Source organism: Schistocerca gregaria, chromosome 8 (genome assembly GCF_023897955.1).
Source record: "Schistocerca gregaria isolate iqSchGreg1 chromosome 8, iqSchGreg1.2, whole genome shotgun sequence".
NCBI classification, from domain to species: Eukaryota; Metazoa; Arthropoda; class Insecta; order Orthoptera; family Acrididae; genus Schistocerca; species Schistocerca gregaria.
This window is the reverse complement of record NC_064927.1, coordinates 504,985,639-505,001,529: the sequence shown is the minus strand read 5'-3', so window position 1 is coordinate 505,001,529 and position 15,891 is coordinate 504,985,639. Positions and strand designations below refer to the sequence as shown.

At 36.4% G+C, this 15,891-nt stretch overlaps 1 protein-coding gene across 2 annotated transcripts in view; it reads right to left on the bottom strand.

Moving 5' to 3' along the window:
• Positions 1-15,891, bottom strand: part of LOC126285010 (protein argonaute-2-like) — a 363,943-nt gene that overhangs the window by 343,359 nt on the left and 4,693 nt on the right. The window lies entirely within an intron of this gene.

The window sequence follows — 15,891 nt, the reverse complement described above, 5'->3', positions numbered from 1 at the left end:
TAATGTAGTAAAATCAGTAAAAATGGGAGAGAATAGTTTTCAATGTTACATCTGAAACATTTTCCAATCATTTGCAGAAAATAATCCATTAGTTTTTTGGACTCTTCATGTCATCCCAATGGCACCTCTTCAGGAGGACTATGGAAAGGCTGTTAATATCATTTGGATTCCACCTGGAACTAATAGTGTGATTCAGCATCTCGGAAAAAAATCAACAGTGTAAAGCATTTGTCAACTTCTGATAGCTCTTTGTCATTTCAAGTTCATCAGCAAAATAGTATTGAAAAAGTTCAGTCAACTCTGCACTATCAGTTGAGTCTGGCTTTGGCAACTAGAGACTGTCATCATGTGTGTGTGAGTTGCATCTGCATGAATATGTGTGTGTGTGTGTGTGTGTGTGTGTGTGTGTGTGTGTGTGTGTGTGTGTGTGTGTGTGTGTGTGTGTGTGTTGTTGACAGCTTTTTGTTGTGCTTATCTGCAATCCGGCACCTCTGTTATGTGGTGAGTAGCAACTATCCTTTTCATAATAGTCTTTTAGTTAGTTTTGTGTTCTATAGATCATTTGAATGACTCTTTTATCAAAATGATGTGAAACGAGTCAGTTTACAGGATATTTTGTACATGATTATTGTTAATATTACTGAACACATTAACATTTTAGTCTTACTCATGCAACTACATTTAATATTTTGTTTATTCCTGATCTCCTAACACTCTGTTCCAGTTCTGTCTAAATAAAACTAGTAGTTACAGTGGAGTGCCTGAATACGTTAATTTTTCTTTTAACAGGTGTTGCTGGTGTAAGGAAAATGTTTGTTTCCATCGTGCAATAGACCCTCTACAACTTTCAAAAATTACCATATCAACTGTGCTACCGACGTTGTTATAAAATTTTTAATGTCAACAAATTTTAAGTCCCAGTCGAGAGCATTCATCTTTAATGTAACATCATACACTGCCCTGATTTTCTTTCGTCTGCTAGTCACTTGTGTAACAACTGCACCTGCAACAGCTTAGCTGTTGATATGAACTACAAGTTATAAAAAAAATTAATGATTTGAGGCATTGTTGGTATGCTTTTAAGTGTTTAAAAGTCATATGTGTGCACTTTGGACTTTGAACTATGTGGCAGTACATTCTCTTGTCATGGCTGCGTCTGCTTATTCGCTGATTCGTGTGTTAGGCAGGAAGGGATTCGCAAACCACTGTTATAAGCAATTCTTCATGTGGCAAATGAGTAACTTTAGCTTTTTTTTAAATACTTGCAGTGTGCCACAGCAGCTAAAATTCTAACAGTGCATTTCTTTTGGTGTATTCGTCCTATGTATAAAATTCCAGGATAGGTTTCGACATGTCAGGTCTCACCACCTGTAACACAACAGAATGGCATCTAACAAACTTTGCATAATTAATTCTGTAGCCATAATGTATCTGTGTTGTAATTTCTGTCATATGTATCTTTAATTGTTTTATTATTGTTGTCATGTAATTAAACGCCGAAGAATTAATTCAAACAATGGAAGCTCTAGGTAGGAATAGCAAAAAAGTAGGAAAAGATAAGAGTGCTACTTATCCTAAAGAAGACACATTATGTTGCAGACAGGCACAATTAAAAGACATTTACATATAGCTTTTGGTCACAGCCTTTATCAGTAAAAGAGAGACACACACCATACATGCAGACAAGTAAACACACCCCTTGCACACATGAGTGCCAACTCCAGCATCTCGGGCCGGCAGAGAGAGTTGCTAGTGACAAGTGGTCAAGTGCAAATGGTGTGTGCGGGAATGTAAGATTTTTAATACATGCCCAGGCACATTACGTGGTTCTGAACTTGCACAGTACATTATCATGAAGAGGAATTAATATTCAATAACAGTACTGTTGATTCAAACCTGTTATATGGAGTGACAATAAAGAAAAGCCTGTTGCCACACATTGTCAGTGAACAATGCCTTACATCACACCAGCAGCAACTCATCAAAGTAACGCCCAACCAGTTTCATCTTTAGATTGAACAAGGCTAGCCAACACAGCAGGTTTTTTTTTTTTTATTGAACAGCAAAGTGTTTAGTACATCAACTGTTAGAGTGTAAATGAACTTTATCTCAACCCTTTACCTAATAGGATCCTACCCTATCACCATTACTGACTCTGAAAATACCACCAATGGAAGAACTGGAAAATAATGAAAGTAATGAGCTTATTTAATTTTGGTGCAATTTACAAAACTGACTACTATCCAAAACTGTCATTTAAAAGTGGTGAATTTTGTTGCTTGGTAGAACAACTACTTAAAGAATAATGCATAACAGTAAAAGCATAATTTAAATGAATATTAACAAAATATTGTTTCAGAACAATACAGTTCATGTTTTTTTGTGCACACTGTGAACTCTGCTCACATCTGCAAATTATGTAACAGTGTAGTGTAAAATTACTTATTCTTTGCTAAATGAAACATTATGAACTATCCAGAAATAACTCACTATAACAGAAAACAGCCCAACCTATAGAACAAGCAGGATTCCCAAGCAATTTTAGCACTATTGGACATATTCTGAATGTTAGTGAAGTGAGAAGCAGAGCAAATGAATACCAACTTCCTCTCTGCATTGCCTTTGTTGATTTTGAAAAGGTGTTTGACTCCATCAGTCATATAGCTGTCCTCCAAGCTTTGAGTGAGCAAGGAGTGAGAGCAGCGTACATTGAAGTGCTCAGCAATATCTTATGTTAATATCGGCAAATCAACTCAAGAATCTATGAGACTTGTTCAGCTTATGTTAATATCGGCAAATCAACTCAAGAATTCCGCGTAATGAGAGGTGTCACCCAAGGCGATCCCATCTGCCCAAAACTGTTGTCAGCTGTATTGGAAATTGCTATGTCATAGCTGAGCTGGGAAGGTAAGGAAATTACAATTAATGGAAGAAGGCTGACCAACTTGAAATTTGCTGATTATATTGCCCTACTGGCCAACGACTTCGCAAAGTTCCAAAACTTAGTTACAGATCTTGAATTGAATTGAATTGGATTTTATTTGATCCTGTAAGATTACATTGTGTACAGTAAATGTACGTGTAATATAGGACATGTCAAAGTGTTAACATTCCTTATCACTTATTTTTCTACACCTTTAGCTTACATTTTTACATTACCGATAATGAGTAACAATATATACAAATTTAATGGCATAAGTATTCTGCAACACTGTAAAACTCTTTTTCAATGACATAGTCTTTAAGTTTCTTTGGAAAGTCATTGTGAAGTACACTATCTTGTAGGGTTTGGGGCAGACTTCTTAGTAGTCTGATACCAAAGTACTGGGGTCCTTTTTCTAGCATTGCCAGCCGGTGGGGTATGCTCCATACTTCATTCTTCTTTCTTGTATTGTGGGTGTGTACACTAGCATTTGTAATCCAGTCCTCACTACCTTTTGTGATGTACATTATTGTTTTGTATATATACAACGATGAAAAAGTTAAGATATTTAAATTCTTGAAACAGTTTCTGCATGTTTCAGAGGTCTTTCTTCTTAAAATGGTCCTAATTGCTTTTTTTTTTTTTTTTTGTAATGTGAACACTCGTTTTGTCTCTTGTTTGTTTGAGTTTCCCCACACAGTCACTCCATACTGTAAGTATGGTTCGAAAAGTCCATGATACACTGTACACAGAAGGTTCTTGTCTGAATGCTGTGATAGCTGCATCATTAAGAATATGACAGAGCTCAGTTTCTTACAGACATTATTAATATGTTTTTTTTCCATTTCAGTTCATTATCCACAAGAATACCCAAGAATCTAGCAGAGTCTACTTCTTCCAGCCTTGTTCCATCAACCTCTAAATCCATGTCTACAGCCTTTTCCTTGTTTTTAAACACTGCATACATAGTCTTTTTTAGATTTATAATCAGTTCATTTTCCAACAGCCATTGAGCTGTAACATTTGCAGATATGTATGCTCTTCTCTCAAGCTGTTCCATATTTTGGTCACTATTTAGTATTGTCATGTCATCAGCATACAATATTTTCTTTTCTTCCTCCTCAACACCTATATCATTAAAAAATACATTAAATAACAATGGCCCCATTACCGAACCCTGCGGCACTCCAATTTGATGGATTTGGTTTCTGATTGGTACGAGTTTCCTAATGATACATACTGCTTGCGGTTGCACAAGTATGATTTTATCCATTCACCTGGTTGCCCCAAATGCCATAGTTGCTTAATTTTTGTATCAGCATTTCATGGTCAATGGTGTCAAATGCCTTTGAAAGATCCAGAAACATTGCAGAGACAACCTTTTTCTCATCCAAGGACTGTAAAATGTATTCTGTTAGACTGACAATTGCTGATTTTGTAGATTTACCCTTTCTGAAACCATGTTGTGAGGCCATGAGAATGTTATGTTTGTCCAAATAGTTAACTAATCTGGTATACATAAGCATTTCTGGGATTTTTGAGAAACCTGATATCAGTGAAACTGGTCTGTAGTTGTTGGGATCATCCCTACACTTTTTCTTGTACACAGGCACTACCTTCGTTATCTTCAGTTTTTCTGGAAAAATTGCATCTCTGAAAGAACAGTTTGCTATGTTCTTCAGTGGTGTTATTATCTCCTCACATACCAGCTTTATTACATGATTTGATATTTCAGCATCACCAGCTGATTTCTTGGACTTCAGTTTCTGTATAGTTTTCCATAATTCATCTTCTGTGACTGGTCTTAAGAACATAGTACTGCATAATCTTTTTGGTACCTTAATACCCTTCTGTTTTTGACTATTTCTTTCCAATTTTAGGTTTCCTACAACACTGATATAGTTATTATTCAGTATGTTTGCTATTTCCATACCATCTGTGACCACTGTGTTGTCTATTTTAATTGACCTAAAACCACCTTCTTTGTTTGACCCATCTTTTTCCTTTCTTTCAGCATTGATTGCATTCCAAGTCACCTTTGCCTTGTTTTTTGAGTTCGTTATAGTGGTGTCAATTGCTCTTGCTTTCACTTCTCTTATTATTTTTCTATACTTCTTTTTTAACATTTTATAGTTTTCAGCTTCGCTGTTCTAGTATTTCACTGGTAATCCACTGTGTTTGATCTTGCTGCCTTTCTTGTCTCTTTACTTTGGGAAATGCTACATTAAAATGGTACTTAATTTCCAAAAAAAATGCATCATATTTTTCATTTACACTCTGGGCCTGTAGGGTTTCACTCCAGGTTTCCTTACTTAACATTCTTCTAAAGATGATATTTTGTTCACTGATGATCCTAATTTCTTTGGTTGTTTGTTTTGGTTCTGATACTGAGTCATTACTTCTGCAAAAGCTGATTAGTTGTCCATGATGATCAGATATTTCTGTCTGAACTACATCTGACTCATAGTTACACATATTAGTAATTATGTTGTCAATAATTGTCTCACTTTGTGAAGTCACTCTTGTTGGTGCAGTTATTGTCACTTTCATGTTATGCTGTATTAACAATTCTTCAAAATCCTGTCTTATTTTTGTGTCTTTTCCCATGTCAATGTTGAAGTCTCCACATATAATAAGATCACTCTTCATATTCATTCTCAATAAGCAAGCAATTTTTTTTAGAAAGATGCTAATATTGCCACATGGTGATCTGTACACACAAAACACTCTAAAATCCTCTGCTACTATACCAGTAACTTCAAAGTCTTTTTCTCTAGCTATGGGAAATGTAGCAGCTTCACTGTTTACATTCTTTGATAGAGTATCTGTTTTAATATATATACAAACGCCACCACCCTTATATTTAGATCTGCAGAAGTAACTAGCTAATTTGTAGTCCTTTATTGCCACATTATGTATTTTACTTTCAGTTAGTCCATGTTCACTTATGCATAATATGTCTGGTCTTACTCCACTCAGGAGTACTTCTGCTTCTAATTTTTTGTTACCAAAGTATTGAATATTTTGATGAAGTACTTTTATGTAATTTTTCTTTTGTTGGTTTACATGTTGTGAGCTGTATTCTGGAGCAAATTCTTTAGTATCATCTTTTTTTGTATGGTGCTTATATTTTTTCTTTTCCAGCTGGAGTGTATGATTTTTCACCCCCTTCAGGCCATATTAGTTTCCCTTGCATCTAATGATTTTGCAGACATCTGCAAACATTCTGCTGAATGTTACAGACCCCAGTCTATTTAAATGCAAGCCATCCTTCACTAGTGAGTTTTCACATAGGAATTTGTTTGGGTCTATAAAAATTGCCCCAAGACGTTCACATTGCTCTTTAAGAGCACAGTTTATTTTGTCGATATATTTTTCACTCACCGGCCTTCTGTTTACGATTCCGCTAAGTATCAGACGAGATACTGCATACATATTTCTTGCAGAACGGATCATGTTTCTTGTTTCCCTTGCCATTTCTTCCTCACTGCTGCTCCTTAACGAATTCGTTCCAACATGTATAAACACCCCGTTATAGTTATGTCTGATTTCAGAATCTGGTCCTGTAGTATCTTGTCTTGCATTTACCATATTTTTAAAATGTTTACCGAGTTGATGCATTATAATACCAGGTCGTACGTCGATCTTGCAATTGGGGACAGCGATATTCTTCAGCAGCAAATCTCCAATTATTAAAAAGTCATTTACCTGCATTGGAATGTCAGTTGGTTGGCTTGAACATGAACCTTTCCAAAACAAAACTAAAGTCCAACAAATGGGTCCCAGCTGGAGATGTAAAAGTCAAGGACAGTCCATCAGAAGAGGTCAGTGAATATATCTACCTTGGTCAGATTATAAATATGACGGGAGGAGCAAGGCCAGAAATCTATCAGAGCATCGAGCTTGGCTGGCAAGCATTTGGGAGGAATTCAACAGTATTCAGATCAAAAATGCCAGTAAATCTGAAGCAAACAGTATTTGATCAATGCATTCTTCCTGTGCTGACATATGGTTGCAACACATGGACGATAAACTCATTTACAAAATGGAAACTTAGGACAGCACAGAGAGCCATGGAAAGATCAGTGCCGGGCTATACAAGAAAGGATAGGAAAAGGGCAGATGACACCCCTGCTGTGATGAAGGTTAATGACAACTTTGAGACAGTAGGCTCCTCGAAATAGCAGTGGGCTGGCCACATCCCAAGCAGAAAAGACACCAGATGGACGAAGCTAGTACTGGAATGATATCTGAGAGAGCAACGGAGGCCTAGAGGAAGAGCACCAGACAGATGGGACAAAAACATCAAGAAAATCACTGGTAGCACCTGGAAGAGAACTGGCCAAGATTGTTCCACTTGGAGAGGACTGCAGAAAGCCTACCTGATTCCACGACTTGAAGAGGTCACATCATTTAATGACTGAATTGGCTGATGATGATGATGATTAACAGAAAACAAGTATTTATGGATAGGTCTATTTGCATTTCTAAAATCAGTGGAAGTTAGCATTACACTGAGTAACGTAAAGCTGTTCATTACGCAAAATGTTTTGTAAACAATTAACTTTTTTGTGCATGTGTTCAGTACAAATTATTCTACTGGTTGCCAGAATGAGATTTTCACTCTGCAGCGGAGTGTGCGCTGATATTCTATTCTACTGGTTGTCTGATTGACTTTAATTCATCATCGTAACTATATTTCTGCACCTGAGATTGAGACATCTGAGATTGAGTCAGTGCCTTTGTTTCCAAATGCAATGATTAGTTCCCAATTACAGTTTATAAACAATTAATAATCATACAGTAATTTCTGCTCATACAGTGAGCTGGCAACCATTCTTAAGTAATTTGCAATATAAAATTATAACAGATTCAATTTATTTCTTCCAAATTTCACAAACTATTTTTTATTTTTACCTTTTTTGTCAAAATTTCTTGTAATTATTGTTGTGCAAAAGTAGTCACTGAATAACAATTCGGTTGTAACTGTAGCTGCACTTATCTGGATTTTCATTATTCTCTGGAATAGATGCCTTTCTAAAACAATGGAGAATATTTGGTTCACATGTCATTTAAAAATCCTAGTTAACTGGAAGTGTAGGTCCATTATACAGTCCCTTGTCAGAGTAGTGAATAGTAGCCTACAATAAGGGGAAAACTATAACACCTTATCGCATTTCAATACGTGATTATCGTTTACTGCTTTCACAAGGAGACCAAGTGCACAATAGTAATGTCTGTTCCCTTACTTTTTCAATATTGAATATAGAATATGTAATTGATACAAGGAGTACAGCAGCATCTTTACAACCCAGTTGTCATTAGTGGGTATCTTAGTGTGTATGGCAGTGGGGAGTGAACTATGATTTACATAACAAGTAACTGCAAACAGTCTAGGAGTCATCAGTGTATGTCCTCAGGAGATTGAAACAATGTTTTATTTGCAAGTTACCTTAAACAATTTTTGTGTAAATTAAGGAACTTTATACAATAGGGACTTGCCGAATGAGGCAGTGCAGCAGTTATGACTCTGAGCTCATACTCGGGAGGGTAGAGTTGTTCTCTCCAGCCATCCCAGTTTATGGTTTCTGCAGTTTTCCTGGATCACTAAGGCAAATACTGGGATGGTTCCTTAATCGGTCATGGCTAATCACCTGTCCTATCCCCATAGGCTGCCTGTCCTATCCTTATAAAGGATGTTACATATGCTGTGTGTTGTATATTTTGGGCTACTAATTTGCACTGTATTACCCTGACAAATCCTATATCATTGTAAGATGGTCCTTGGATGAATAAACAAATAAAATAAATTCCAGTACACAAACAAAGAGGCATTTAAGCAGTCATTTATCCCCACGTCCCATACAAAAATGGAATGAGAAGAAACCTTAACAAACCTTAACATGCGGTGCTACGGGAAGTGCCCTCTGCCTTGCACTTCACAGTGGTTTGCAGAGTATAAATGTAGAAACAAATAAGTGTACAAAATAGTGACTGTTCAAGCTTTATTTGGTTAAACTATAGAATATACTATTTTTTCTCCAAAACAATTCCAATTAATTCACTGAAGGTGTCCGCCCCTGGTAGCTGAGTGGTCAGCGTGACAGAATATCAATCCTAAGGGCCTGGGTTCGATTCCCAGCTGGATCGGAGATTTTCTCCACTCAAGGACTGGGTGTTGGGTTGTCCTAATCATCATCATCATCATTTCATCTACATTGACGTGCAAGTCGTCGATGTGGCATCAACTTAAAAGACTTGCACCAGGCGAACGGTCTACCCGACGGGAGGCCCTAGCCACATGGCATTTCCATTTACTGGACCAGAACCAAGCTTGGATTTTTTTTTCTTTTTTTTTTTTTTTTTTTTTTTTTGCACTACATATGCTCAAAGTTTATATTAAATGTTCTTCAATGGATCAGAGTTTCAGAAAGGAAATTTCTATTTGTTATCAAATTTAGTTTGCCCGTTAGTTTTCAGTAAGCAGTCGCACAAGAGTGTCACATAGACTCTATAAGTAATCAGTTATCAAGAGTAACATACTTAATAAGACAAAATTGAGTATCAGTATGAATGAGTGAAAGAATGTTGCACAACTCCTATAATGTATTTTCAATAGCCATGTAACACTGCATGATACTATGAGGCAACTTTTCTGGGAAAAAAAGAAAAAATAGATTTATGCAAAAAAGAAAAAAAAAAGTTACGTCGTTCAGAACATCAGAAAAACATTGATAAGGACATAGTCCAAAAACATTCTGTCTTAATTAACAGATTCCAACTGACTATATCTGTATAACAAGTTTTCTCTTGTTCCTGTGACATCATAGGCATTCACGGCCACTCTTCCTCTATAGCGCACACCATATCTCCAAGGTAGGAACTGACAACAACAAGTAAACTTCTTGATTATCAGGTACTCCAAACTAGGTATGAAGTTTATCATCATCCCTACTTGCAGATCAATCCCTCTCATGACACATGTACGTAAATAAAACTTACATCCAAACAGAAGATTATATATTACCTTTGAAGACAAACTTTTCATAGTGATGATCATCATTCATCAGTGCAAAAAATGCCTGTGCAACACATCATTTCATAGAACTGATATCTTACACTACAGAATCCTCCCCTTACACGAATGATATCATTACTACTGTGAAACACTAACCCATCAGTAAAAATTTAAAGTTTAAATTCATTTTAATCTTCTCACTACAAGCATTACTATCATATAATCCTTCAATGAACAATCAAAGTTGAATTGTATTTTCATTCATATTTATTAACTGTGGAATTCTCCGTCTTAGATTGTAACTCATAAATCAAAGGTATATATTACCCTTTGATTAAGTATCTTAAGATTTCTGCCTGGTAGTCATTTTTCTCGCTATGGATATGAAACTTCAGACAACAAATATTTATTATCCACATGGATCATTACACAGTTTTACAATATTTGTGTTCTCTCATGAACTATTCGTTAATAAGACCTACAGTCCAGTAGTAATTTCGTTGGACAGTCCATACTTTATCGAATCAAGAACATTTATTCCAGAACTCTTGTTTTTCTAGCCATGCACATAAAACTTTTGTACATCACTAGATGTGTGCTACACCTTGGGCAAGAAAATTAAGAAAAGAATACAGACTCTATAAAACTGTCAGAGCTATAGAGGAATATTGCCCTGTGTGTTTGTTACAGGGAACACCGAATTCATTGTTATGACACCAGTTAGTTCATCAAACACCTTCAGCCTGTATGAACTGCACCAAACCAGAGGACTTACCTGTTTTGAACAAGTAGCAAGTATTTATTGTAGAACATTCTGTAATCAGTTTCCTATCTTTTTTGCAAACCTAGAGAGTAGCATAAAAAACTCATTCAGTTGTCTCTTCACTATGTGATCTTTAATTTAGCATACCGAACAGGTTAACCAATTCACATAAATTCATCTTCCACAGAAAGATTGTCTCTGTATGTTATTTATCCACAGTGACAGTGTCCCTATATTGTATCCTCCTTTCCTCTAGGTCCACCTTTTCATCACATTGTACATACATAAAGGTTACAGTACAATATCCTGTTAATAGCATTTACCACATCACCTTCTCCTCCAATGCTCTCTGAATATATGGTGCAGCAGGTGTACATGGGTTGTTAGTCCATCATGCATACACTTCATAGCTAAGGGTATATCCTCCTTGATCCCCCCCCCCCCCTCCCCCAATCAAAAGTGGAGGAGCTAAAACACGGCTCTACTCAAAAAAAAGAAACACCTTATAATATCTCGGTTGTGTAATTCATTTTCCTGGCATAAGTTTGTTAATTTCTACTGTTTGCCACAAACTAATGTACAACTATGTAAGATGTAAGGTATATTTCTTATGGCACATATCTTTTGATTGCATGTATGTTACAGAGACCTTTTTATTTTCGGCTCAAATGGTCTACTAAGAAATCAGCCTTTGGATGTGAAACCCCTATAATTTTGTACAGACCTTCATAATGATACAAAAACTAGCTCATTTCTTTCCTTAATTGTGAATTATGAAAAAAGACTTTCATTAGTACCATTGTGTTTAAAATTAGGTCACATTAATACGTACTTTCATCTATATAAGAGTAACCAATAATATTGTATGCATATTTGAAACATGGTGGTCTACACACTAGGAAAACTTTCTTTTCTGTAATAAAAGTACCATTAAATACTGAATCCTGGTCAGGTAATTATAGGAATTAACATGCATTAGGTAGTGACTCAAATTCATCTTAACACAATTCTTTCCCTTCAACAACAAAGAAATAACTTGTAGATATTCTCATTGCCTCAGATAGGTAAATAAGAGTAAGGAAATAAAACCATAAAATCTTCACCATCACCAAAATCATAAACGAAAAACCTCCCAATTCAGATATTGGTTTTCAAGAGGCACACTACATTGGACAAGTACTATGGTGTCCTCAGCATAAAATAACCAAACCATTTCCAGGATTCAGGCAATAGACACATCTTAAGCCTAGGCTTCTGACTGTCACTGAAGAATACTTTTATTGTTATCTGATACCAAGTATCTACTTAAACAGCATGCCTGAGATAATGCAGCATACACTACTGATGAACCTTACTATTTCTACAGAGAATAAATTACAATACACTGTGAAGTGTCAAAGAAACTGGTATAGGCATGTGTATTTAAATACAGAGATATGTAAACAGGCAGATTACGGTACTGCAGTCAGCAACGTCTATATAAGACAAGTGTCTGGCAGAGTTGTTAGATCAGTACTGCAGCTATGATGGCATGTTATAAAGATTTAAGAGAGTTTCAATGTGTGATTATAGTCAGCACATGAATGATGGGATGCATCATCTCCGAGGTAGCGATGAAGTGGGGATTTTCCCTTACAACCATGTCACGAGTATATCATGAATATCACGAATACGGTAAAACATCAAATCTCGAACATCACTACGTCCAGAAAAAGATCCTGCAAGAAATGGATCCATAATGACTGAAGAGAATCATTCAACATGACAGAAGTACAACCCTTCTGCAAATTGCTGCAGATTTCAATTCTGGGCCATCAACAAATGTCAGTGTGCAAACCATTCACTGAAACATCATAGATATGGGCTTTCGGAGCTGAAGGCCCCATTGTGTACTCTTGATGACTGCACGACACAAAACTTTACACCTCACCTGCGTCCGTAAACATGGCATTGAACTGTTGATGACTGAAAACATGTTGCCTGGTCAGACGAGTATTGCTTCGAATTGTATCGAGCAGATGGACGTGGACGGGTATGGAGACAACTTCATGATTCTATGGACCTTGCATGTCAGCTGGGGACTGTTCAAGCTGGTGGGGGCTCTGTAATGGTCTGGGGTGTGTGCAGTTTGAGTGATATACATCATACATCTAGATATGCCACTGACAGGTGACACACACGTAAGCATCCTGTCTGATCACCTGCATCCATCCCCTTCTGCATTCCGACAGACTTGCGCAATTTGAGCAGGGCAATGCAACACCCCATACATCCAGAATTGCTACAGAGTAGTAGCTCCAGGAACACTCTTCTGAGTTTAAACACTTCCGCTGGCCACCAAACTCCCCACACACTGACGTTATTGAGCATATCTGGGATGTCTTGCAAAGTGGTGTTCAGAAGAGCTCTCCACCCCCTTGTACTCTTAGGGATTTATGGCATGGTGTCAATTCAATTCCCTCTAGCACTACTTCAGACATTAGTCTGAGTCTATGCCACATCGTGTTGCGGCACTTCTGCGGGCTCGCGGTGTCCCTACACAATATGAGGTAGGTGTACCAGTTTCTTTGGCTCTTCAGCACAGTTTATGTAAAAGACTTTCATACAATACTATTCCAATAAAAATGTGTATTCCTGTTCCAATACTTTATAAAATAAACAATAAAAGCCACAATATGCTTTGGTACATTCACTCATATCCAACCTTGTCTGACACAGGCTATGCTCAAGGCTTCAATCTTCATCAGCATTGTTTCAGTTACAGTACCTTTCAAAGCTGGGCTTCTGAGCATGGTATACTAAGCACACTCCCATGGACATGTGAATGTTTTTTTTAATCATTTTCCTTAGTTTTAATTAATTTATCCCATATTTTCTGTGTTTCACCATCTGTTCTATACTGTTTTTTGCCTTAGAATGAGGTGTACCTCCAAATGATACATTCTTTTCTTGTACTTTGTTATTGACCAAATCAACTACAAGCTTCACCAAAGTAGCAAGGGTAGAGGCTGACATTGCAACTACATCCAAATCTTTACTTTCTACATCTACACTCTGCAAACTACTCTGAAGTGCATGGCGGAGAACACGTCTCATTGTGTTAGTTAGTACAGTTCCTTCCCTTTCCATTCACATATGGAACACTGGAAGAATCATTGTTTAAATGCCTCTGTGCATCTGAAATTAAGATAATCTTGACCTCTCTTATGTCTATGTAAGCAATACATAGGAGGTTGTAATACATTCCTAGGGTCATCAATTAAAGCCAGTTGTTGATGCTTTTTAAGTAAGCTTTCTCGAGGTAGTTTACATCTATCTTCAAGGGTCTACCAATTTAGCTTTTTGATTGATTTCTTTATTAATCCATGTAACAACTTACATGTGTGTGTGTGCGAGTGTACACCTATCCTTTCTTCCCCCTAAGGGAAGTCTTTCCGCTCCCGGGATTGGAATGACTCCTTACCCTCTCCCTTAAAACCCACATCCTTTCGTCTTTCCCTCTCCTACCCTCTTTCCTGAAGAAGCAACCGTCGGTTGCGAAAGCTAGAAATTCTGTGTGTGTGTTTTATTTATTGTGCCTATCTACCGGCGCTTTCCCGCTTGGTAAGTCTTGGAAACTTTGTTGTTAATATATTTTTCCCATGTGGAAGTTTCTTTCTATTTTATTTATAACAACTTACATTAGTTAGATTCTGTCAGCAAAATCATATTCAATACAATATACCTACAATTTATACACATAAAATTAGTATTTACACACATTTTTGTGGTATCTTACATTAGTTTTATATCCTTATGTAATTTTCTTATAGTACTGTACAATTCTGGATTTCATATTATAATTATTTCCTCATGTATTACAATGCAGGCTACTTTACTGCATTACTGTGTAATAAACTTTATTAAATACTTTTGGAAATGTTTAAGGCAGTGAGCCCTACTGCCACTCTTGGTTATTATACGAATTGCTCTTTTCTGTAATTTGAAAAGTATTTGAATATTTTTACTGTTGACTTCCGAAAATGTTATTCCATAGGTAATAACAGAGTGGATATAAGAAAAATATACAGATCTGACACATGTAGTATCACACACTGCAATCGGAATTCTAAGAGCATAGCATGCTGTAGCGATTCTGTTACTAAGTATTTTAATATGTTCTTCCCACTTTTAACTGACTGTCAACATGCATACCAAGAAATTTTGTGTAGTCTACACATTCTACAGTTTCATCTTTTGACTTGAAGTTGTATAGTGTGGTTTTTTGCAGACACAGAAGTTAACAGCATTATTTTTTTTTTTTTTTAGTTTTAAATAGTGTTAGTTTATTATTGAATGCCCACTCACGTACACTGTTTAGTGTTTGTTCGGCTTTTTCTTTCAGTGCATCTGGTGATTCGTCACTGATTAGAACATTTGAGTCATCTGCAAACAATATTGTTTGTTCATGCTTGATGCTCTGTGGGGAGTCATTTATGTAAATGAGGAATAGTATTGGGCCAAGGACACTACCCTGTGGGACACCTATATTTACACAATTTGGGTCTGAAGTATACTTTACAATATAGTTTGAGCAACTTGAACTATGTGAGTTTTCAGTTATCTGTCTTCTATTTTTTAGATATGACTGGAACCACTTATTCACAAGCCCCCTTATTCACAGTTCATCTAACTTATTTAACAATATGTTGTGGTCTACAGTATAAGACAGGTTGCATTTCCCATTATTTCAACAATAAACCAAAGTCTACCACCTGCTTTATCCTTGACTGAGGCTATGTGATCATACCATTTCATATCCATATGAAGTATTACACCCAGGTATTTGTACAAGGTGGCCAATTACAAACAGTGACTCATTGATATTGTAGTAACAGGGTACTACATTTCTTTGTGTACCACTTCACATTTACCAAAATTTAAAGCAAGTTGCCAATCTTTGCACCACTTTGAAATCTTATCAAGATCTGACTGAATATTCATGCAGCTTCTTTTAGACAGTGCTTCAGATAAAACCATCAACTATGAAAATCTGTTTCTGTAGCACATACACAATCTGTTTTCTTAACTCTTAATTTAAACACTGTTTTTGTAACTTATTCCTTGTTTTATCAGTATGTTAACCATGCCATGTTACATAAATATAATCAAACTGTTTGGGCTAAGTTTCCAAAAATTGTGCATAAA